The following is a 9,088-nucleotide window of genomic DNA, read 5'->3' as shown; positions in this document are numbered from 1 at the left end:
CCAGGTTTTGGGGGAGGGTTGTGGAAAATGGGAATTCCAGATCCCACTGCTTCTGCTGCACCCGAGACACAGGGGCTGCTGATTGAATCCTCCCGCGAGTCTCTCGCTACCACGTGGCCTCCTTCAAGGGGAGTGGGCTCTCCGCGGTGGGGGAACCGGGTCTGGGAGGGCGCGGCCTCCATCCTGAAGTCTGGTGTCGTCTCTGCTTCCGTGACCTCGTGCTGACGTGGTGGTTTGAAGAGTAATGGACTCTGCGGTGATTTCAGAGTGCGGCAAACTAGGTAAATTAGGTGGTCTTTATGTTGAGGAGTTGTAAAAGCTCTTTACATGTTCTGGACAACAGACTCTTACTAGATACATAATGTACAAATATTTCCTTCTGGGAGCTGTCTTTTCACTTTCAGGTTAGTCACTTCTGATGTACAAAGATTTGTAATTTTTTTTTTTACATTTTTTTTAAGAGCGAGGGAGAGAGAGTGTGTGAGTGGTCGGGGGCAGAGAGAGTGAGAGAGACTCACCTGCAGGCCCTACACTCAGCGTGGAGCCTGACATGGGGCTTGATATCATGACCTGAGCCAAAATGAAGTTAGATCCTTAACTGACTGAGCCAGCCAGGCGTGCTGAAATGATTTCAAAGAACTCTGAGGTTCAGGCAGAAGAACTCTAGGTTAATAAATCCCACAGACTGTACCCAAAACCTGTTTGATTCTCATTGTCACCTTCCTTCCTTAGCAACAGGTTTTTTAGTACCTTAGCCACAGCATCCTTCTTTTTGTCACCTGGAAGACACCATGCTGTCCTCAGGAATGATGTAGGACTCGGAAGGTTGGCCACAGGCTGCAGTGGGTGGGAACAGCGTGGACTCTACATGAATTCAGACCCGGGTTCTAGTCGCTGCCCTGTCACTCACTAGCCACGTGATCCTGGGAAAATGACCAAGTCCTAGGAGCCTCAGGTTCTTTCTGAAGTGAGTGAGTTAAATGAGTGAGTTTGATAAGCCCCGTCTTGCAGGACTGCAGGAATGCATGTGATATATGGAAAGCACCTTGCACAGTGCCTGGCACATATTGGAACTTTGATGAATGGCAGTGATTTCAAGTGTTGTTTTGATCCCAGAGCCTTCCACTCTCTCCTCTGGGTTATTATTTTATTTTATTTTTTTGTTGTTACCGAGGTCATGTTAGAGAATGTGCAGCTCAATAGGACATGGAATAGCTAATCAGCCAAAGAGGGTGCTTCATAAGTAAAACTCAATCCATTTTCTAAATCAGAGGATATATGTGAGATATATGGGAATATGTGTGGCATTCAGGTGTGAGGGAATTGTCCCAGCTGGACACAATACAAAGCTCCTAGAATGTGAGTCAAAGACCAGCTCCTTCCCTCCCTCCAGCTGCTCTTCCACCAAACCACTCCTTTCACTCATTTATCCCCCCACCAAAACCTAGACCTTGCTTACTTATAGCTGTCCAAATTACACTCCAGATAGTCAAACTAAAATGACTTTTGAAGCAGTGGGTTCTGGCTTTGCATGGTCAGGACAAGAGTGCCAGTCTAGAGTCTTCTGGGCTCCACTTCAAAGAAATATCACTGTATTTCTTCAGAAATACTTGCAGATGACGGATATAAAACACCTAGTCTGTGCACTGTGTTCAAGGCCTTAGGATGAGAGTGCAGGATACCTTCTTTTCCTGCCCCAGGAGGAGATTTCTCCCTGGTTTGTCCATGATCCAGAAGGAACTTCTCAGAGCAATTATCCATTTCAGACTTTGCTCCCACCTCTAAGGCACCCTGTCTCCAAGTAGGGCCACTGTCACCCCCCAGATTCACGGTGATCAGCTGCACAGAAGGAAGCACGGTGACCCGACACCCTGAGCCACCCAAGGCCAGGGGCACTTCCACTGCAGTGCTTGCTCCGGGAGCCACACTCCCTCACCCTTCTTCTGTTTCTTCTGCAGGTCTCAGGGCACCTCTCCCCACTTTCCTGCCATGAGTGCAGCTGCTAGACTGTCCCCTAAGGGTGGGACGTGTCTTGCTTCTCCTAATGTCCCCACTGCTCACACACAGGGCCTTCCAGAGAGCAGAGCTCAGCCCATGTCTGGGAATCAAGGAGCCAGTGAGCAGGGCTCCCTCTGTGCTGAGATGTCATTTCTCCTCTTTTCTTGAAGAACTAAGTGAATGAAGGCGCACGCATCTATGTTACTTTTGCAGAATGACAGACGAGAAGGAGTAAGAAGCAAAAATGAATAATCTTTTATTTCCGTATTTCCTAACCCCGTCACTTGACTGCTCCATTTTTCCACCTTTCCAACAAATTCCTATGCCAATGCCCCGTTATTTCATTCCAGAACCCAAACAAGGAGGGAAGATCTCCCACCTTATTTCCAGAATATGACAAAACTCTTAAAACTCTTGAACTGGGTAAGTCCAAATGCTGTGGGGTGGATGTCACGCACACATTTACCTGCCGAAGCTGGTTAAAACTTCTACTCCAAGGAACAACATTTGAGAGCTTCCTCAAGAAACCCAAGCTCTGGATGTCAGAGTCATCGCAGAGAACAGGCCCCCAGAGAGGCTGGCTCTTCACCCTGCTTTCTTCCCCCAACCCTCCCTGGCCCTGCGTTACTTAGAACTCCCGGGGCTCTCTCTTTTCACACACACACAGGGAAGAACCAAAATGTGGCCTCACTTCATGCCCAGCACCCCGCAGGAGAAGCTGCCGACCCCACCAAAGCCTGGAAAGGGCCTGGCCGCCACTGGGACTCAGGCCTCCTCTCCCTCATCTCTCAGAGCTCCTTCAGACAGGGCCAGGGAAGAAGCCAGCTGCCCGCGCCTGACCCGGAGCAAATACTCCAGAACTTGAAACTTGCTTGTTCAGCGTGGGCCCTGTGACCCCACGGGAACTCGTAGCGGGCAGGGTCCCTGCCAGGCACCTGCCAGTACTCCAGGTACCCTTCCTGCACCCAGACTTTGGTGAGGAGCTCCCTGGGCTCCCCATAGATGATGTGCTTCTGGCTGGCATACACCCCCATGAGCCCCAGCGTTTCCCACACCTCCTCCTCGGGGGCACGGTTGCCATGCAGGAGGCTCAGCACCAGGAGGCCGGTCTTGGGCATGCTATGCTCACCGCTCAGCATCCCATCACAGGTGAGACCCAGGACATTGGCCAGGACGTAGGAGTGGTCACTGTGGTCCACTTCCTTCACGTCCACACCAAAGACCAGCTGCATGCACTCGGAGGCTTGGCCCAAGATCACTGGGAAGTCGTCCTGGTAATCTTTGCTGACGATCTCGAGCATCTCTGCCTGGCGGGTCGGCTGCTTGTTGCGGTATTTGAGGAGCAGGAACTCCACCAGGGCAGCCATTTTCACGTGGAGTTTGTCCTGGAGAGAGGTTTGCGTGACTTCCGGCTCCTCCCAGGTGCTCGACCCCTCCTCATCTAAGCTGCTGGGACCTCCTCTTCCCCAGCCCCCCACAGCTGTGCCTCCACCAGGCCCTGGGCTGGGCATGGGTCTTCCTCCATTAGCTCCTGACCCCCGGTTTTTTAAACTCTTTTTTTTTAAAGATTTTATTTATTTATTTGACAGAGAGAGACACAGCGAGAGAGGGAACACAAGCAGGGGGAGTGGGAGAGGGAGAAGCAGGCTTCCCACGGAGCAGAGAGCCCAATGCGGGGCTCGATCCCAGGACCCTGGGATCATGACCTGAGCCGAAGGCAGACGATTAACAACTGAGCCACCCAGGCGCCCCCTGACCCCCGGTTTTTTAAAGCAGGCCCCCGGCCTCTATCAGACCTTGATGCGGACGTCCTGACACACCGCCTGTGGACTTGGCACAAACAGGCCTCCCAGGGCGGACAGCAGGGGCAGGCTTCAGTGCGTTGTCCCTGTTCTGGAGTCCAGGTCCCTCCCTGAGCCCTCCCTCAGGGATCTCAGCATGAGCCGCAGCACATCTGGTGATCCTGTCTCTGCTGTCTCCAGGCCCGTTCCCTCCGACCAAAGCCCTCACTGCCCTGAGAGCCACGGGCAAAGACTGTGGACATCGCATCAGGCTACAAAGTCCAGGGATTCCCTGAGATAGGTCCTTCAGGTCCCTTAGCCCTACTCTCTGTTCCCCATTTGGACTCCCTGGATGGCCGGTGCCTTCATCCCTGCTCCTGAGGGCCACTCCTCACAACAAGCGCTCAGTGTCTCTGGGACCCAGAGCAGAAGCCAGGACACGCCTCATGTCACCGTTGTCTCACCCAGAGGCCTCCCAGGACTGATTTTCTACTGGGTCTAGGGTCCTTCATTCCTCCCTCTCGTCCTCACCTTGACTCCTGACAGAACCTGGGCCCTCCTGCCCCTGTCCCCACACGTGTGTGCGCGTGCTTGCCTTTGGCATTTGCACAACGATGGTCGGGAAGGCATCAGAAGCAAGAACCAGCAAACTTCTATCTCTTCAGCTTCTGACCCCCATCTCTTGCTTCTTCCGTTCTTGCACTTTTCCAACCCATCCCTAGGCCAATGCCCTGTGATTTCAGTCCAGAGCCCAAGCAAGTAGGCAAGGTGTCCAGGCTGGTGTCCAGGGCATGAAAAAACTTTTTCTTAAAGGTATTTATTTATTTGAGAAAGAGAAAGCACACACAGGGGAGAGAGAGAAGCAGAGTCTCCACTGAGTGGGGAGCCCCATGTGGGGTGTGATCCCAGGATCCTGAGATCCTGACCTGAGCCGATGGCAGACGCTTAACCAACAGAGGACCCAGGCACCCCAAGAACATGATAAAACTCTTAACTCTTGGAATGGGTAAGAACAAATGTTGCAGAGTGGATGGTACTCACACAATCAGCCCCTGAACCGGCTGAAAGCTTCTATGGCAAGGAACCCCACAGGAGAGCTTCCTCAAGGACACCAAGTTCTGGATGTGGGAGTCATCCCAGGAAACAACCCCCCCCACCCCCAGGAGGCTCCTTGCCCTGCTTTCTTCTCCCAACCCTCCCTGGCCCTGCACTGATTAAAACGCCCAGGGCTCTGTCTTCATGGGCACACACAAACACACACACAGGGAAGAACCAGCAAGCGGCCCCACTTCATGCCCAGCACCCCACAGGAGAGGCTGCTGAACCCAGCAAAGCCTGGAAAGGGCCTGGCGGATGCCAGGGCTCAGGCCACCTCTTCCTCATCTCTCACAGCCCCTTCAGACAGGGCCAGGGAGGAAGCCAGCTGCCCGCGCCTGACCTGGAGCAAATACTGCAGCATTTGCAACTTGCTGGTTTCGGCGTGGGCCCTGGAACCCCACGGGACCTCGTAGGAGGCAGGTCACTTCCGGGCACCTGCCGGTACTCCACGTACCCTTCCTGCACCCAGACCTTGGTGAGGAGCTCCCTCGGCTCCCTGTAGATGACGTGCTCCTGGCCGGCATACACCCCCATGACCCCCAGCGTTTCCCACACCTCCTCCTCAGGGGCACGGTCACCATGCAGGAGGCTCACCCCCAGGAGGCCGGTCTTGGGCACTCCCTGCTCACCGCAAATCATCCCATCATAGGTGAGGCCCAAGATGGGGACCAGGATGTAGGAGTGGTCGCTGGGGTCCACTTCCTTCACATCCATACCAAAGACCAGCTGCAAGCACTCGGAGGCCTGGCCCAAGATCACAGGGAAGGCATCCAGGGCATCCTGGCCGACGATCTCCAGCATCTCTGCCTGGCTGGTTGGCTCCTTGATGTGATACTTGAGGAGCAGGAACTCCACCAGCTCAGCCAGCTTCCCCTGGATTATGTTTTGGAGCCCTGGCTGGGCTTCTTCGGGCTCCTCGCGGGGGCTGGCGCCCTCCTCATCGGACCTGCTGGAGCCCTGGTCAGGCTGGCTGCAGGCAGTGGCTGCTTGGGCAGTGGGGGAGGGGCAGGCACTCAGAGAGCTCTGGGGACGACTCTGGAACCCAGCAGCAGACCCCTCCTCCGAGGGGACCAGAAACAGGGCAGAGCAGGAGCCCGATGGGGCGGCGGACTGGGAGGAGGCCAAGGTGGAGAAGGAGGGGGGGTGCGGGGGACCTTCTCCTCCCAAGCCCCCAACAGCTGTGCCTCCACCAGGCCCTGGGCTGGGCCTGGGTCTTCCTCCAGCTTCCAGAGCTCACTCCTCTGACCCATGGGCATGGTGTTTGTGTCGAGCTGAACCTGAAGAAAGAGGTGGGATGGCTCCTCAGGGTGCAGCCCAGGCAGCAGAGGCCTGAAGTCCCGGAGCTGACAGTGCGCTGCGTCGGACTTGGGTGCTGAGGGGTCCCCTCTGGGGTGGGATGGGCGAGCCCCTAGCTCCATGCTCAGAGCAAGTACCTCACCTTGACCACTGGCCCTCACCTGCACCTCCCCTGCTCTGGGACCTTAGAGGCTCCTGCCTCAGACCTAGGCCTCGACTCTGAATTCTGGAAGCCCCTGGAGGAGAAAAGGAGTCATTTCAGGGTGCAGACAAAGAGCACGGCCCACGGCCCCCAGTGGGGCAGGAGGGCTGGTGCGGATTCTGTGAGGTCCCCATCCGTCCAAGCTGGGTGGTCCCCTCCTTGGCCCCTCAGGGGACTGCTATATCCCCTGGCAGGGCCTGGGCCGCACCCCCACAGCCTGAGGCCACAGGGTCACAGCAAGGCCGCACAGCCCTGAGACCCCACAGAAGGTAAGCGAGGGGGCCCACCTCTGCCCACGCCTGGCAGAGGTCTAAGGGCTCGTCTCGGGATCCCAGGGACGGCCAAGCTCGGGTGCCGTCTGTGCTGGGATGGGCGCACCTCTCCGTCTATACCTTGACCCCACAGAAGGCCTGGGAAAACTCCCTGTGTTGACCGGAGGCCACCTTCCTGGTGCCAAGTCCTCATCTCTGGGAGAGGCCAGAAGGAAAAGTCAGGAGAAATAACTTGGCCCACCGATCGCCGGTCTCCCCAGGGCTGGCAGCAGTGGCAGGGTAGGCCCGGGCCCTAAGGATCCTGCTGTGGGAGGCAGCCCCTCATTTCTCATCTGCCCCCCACCATCAGGGCCAGACCCAGAGCCAGGGCACCTGCCTCCTCTGCTACCTGAGTGCAGACCCTCAGGCCCGGGCCCTCTCCATCCTGAGAGGAAGGATCTGGAGAGGAGGAGGGACTCAGCCTGACAGGCCCCACCCAGGGTTCCCAGGGCCTCCAGGTAGGGGCTGCACAGACTTCTGGGCCATCCCTTCCTGGGCCCGAGGGGTGGTGGGGAATCACTCACTCCTCCCTCGGGTGTCCCCACACTGATTCTTGGCAGAAGCAGAGACTCCTGTGTGTCTCCCAGGTGCGCTTCCCCAGATGACCAGACCCCGACCTCTCCCAGCATGGTCCTCACCTCCCTGAGAGCTCCGAGAAGAGGGTGAGGAGCCAGCACGTCCTCATCCACGGCCACGTCTCCATCCACCCCCTCAGCCCCCGGCAAGATCCCAAAGGGCTGGTAGTAGGGACGGGCCACTCTGTCCTGGGGTGGGGATGCCCTCAGGCCCACAGGACGCTAATCTTCTTTCTTCCTGCCAGGGCCTGCGCTTCTTCCAGGTCCCCAACGTGAGACAGAAGGCATGTGCCCCTCAGACCAAGACCTCAGCTCCCCGAGGACTCCCGCCTTCTGGCCCATGAGACAAGCGAGCATGCATGCCGGTTGGGCCCCCGCTGACCGATCCTCCCTGGATCGGGCACGGCCAGACTCCGGTGCCCTGGCTTCTTTGCTGAGATGGGGTGGAGGGGGTATGGCCAGTCCTCCCCCAGGGTCCTCACCCTGACTCCCAACCGGACCCGTGCCCCGCCCCCCCGACCCCGCACTCCACCCTCACACACACACAGGCCCGCTCCACCCCAGGCCCGCTCCTTCTCACCACAGGCCCTCAGGCTCTAACAGCCAGATGTGGACCCCCGGACAGGAGGCATGGGCTCCTCCTCCACAAGGGTCCTCCTCCATGGCCTGTCCATACTGCGGCCCAGTCAGTCCTCCCTCTGGTCCTCCCCTTCCATCCTGGCAGGACCGGGCTCAGCCTGAGCGGCCCTGAAGCCTGCTCCTTCCACCCAGACCCCAGGCTCTAGGAAACGTGGCTGGGAAGTCAGGGCACGCCCTAGGTGACCATCCGGCCCTGGGGCCTCCTGGGACCTAATCTGTTCGCTGTCCCCAATCCCGCAGTCCTCCTTCCGGTCCTCATATTTTCACCCAGCAACACGTGGGCCACCGCCCCCCACCCGCATACTCGAGGCAGTGCTCCATCCAAACGGCCAGGGGTTCTCGGAGGCCCTGAGGCCAAAGTGGCCACGCACTGTGTGGTCTCTTCCATCCCAGGAGTCTCCCGTGGCTGAATCAGGCCCGCAGTCCTGCGGGCTCCCTGGGGAGTCCCTTGGGGGTCCTCGCTTCGAGCCCTGGCAGGTCCTAGGCCACTCTGGCTGCTGTCCCCAAGCTGGTCTGCCATCACCAAGGCCCTCCCTGCCCTGAGCCAACCAGGGTAAGTCTGTGGCCAACACGTGCGGCCACGAAGCCCAGGGCTTCCCAAGGCTGAGATGGGGCGTCCAGGTCTCTCGGGCCTTCTTCTGATCTCCACCAGGACTCCCTGGGTGCCTATGCCTCTGCCTGTCCCTACTGCCTGTGGATCGGCTCCAGGGCACCGGGGCATCCCGTGTCTGGGACACCGGATGGGCGAGTGGGGGACACACAAGCGCACGCACGAACACAATCGGGGTGTCCCCGTCCTCCACTCAGGCCTCTAGGGACTGACTCTGGGCTGGGGTCCAGGGTCTCTCAGTCCTCCCTCTGCAACTTCAGCGTAAACCCCAACAGGACCTGGGCCTGCCCCTCTGCCCCCTGAGCGAGGCCCTGCTCCTTCGATCCACCAAGGACCCCAGGTTCTCGGGAGACCCAGATGCAGAAGTCCGCCGCACTGGCCACGTGTCCCCATCCCGCCCAGGGGGGGCTCCCTAGACTGACATCATGGGTGGGCTTCTGCGGGGCGCCCCTCTCTCCTCCCGCGGGGTTTATCCCTGGCCTCCCCAAGCCACCCCCACCACGGGGTGACCAGGGCCCTCCCCTCTGCCCACCTGAGCATCTGCTCCTTTCATCAGGGCCTCACCTCAGTCTCTCTGA

General features: G+C 58.2%; 2 pseudogenes; both read right to left on the bottom strand.

Moving 5' to 3' along the window:
* Nucleotides 1–2,763: 2,763 nt before the first annotated feature.
* Nucleotides 2,764–3,509, bottom strand: LOC113912198 (annotated as a pseudogene).
* Nucleotides 3,510–5,142: 1,633 nt separating this feature from the next.
* Nucleotides 5,143–6,133, bottom strand: LOC113910879 (annotated as a pseudogene).
* Nucleotides 6,134–9,088: the final 2,955 nt, after the last annotated feature.

The sequence above is a fragment of the Zalophus californianus genome, chromosome 6 (assembly GCF_009762305.2).
Source record: "Zalophus californianus isolate mZalCal1 chromosome 6, mZalCal1.pri.v2, whole genome shotgun sequence".
Lineage (NCBI taxonomy): Eukaryota > Metazoa > Chordata > Mammalia > Carnivora > Otariidae > Zalophus > Zalophus californianus.
The sequence above is the reverse complement of the archived record's forward strand: the minus strand, read 5'-3'. Positions and strand labels throughout refer to the sequence as shown.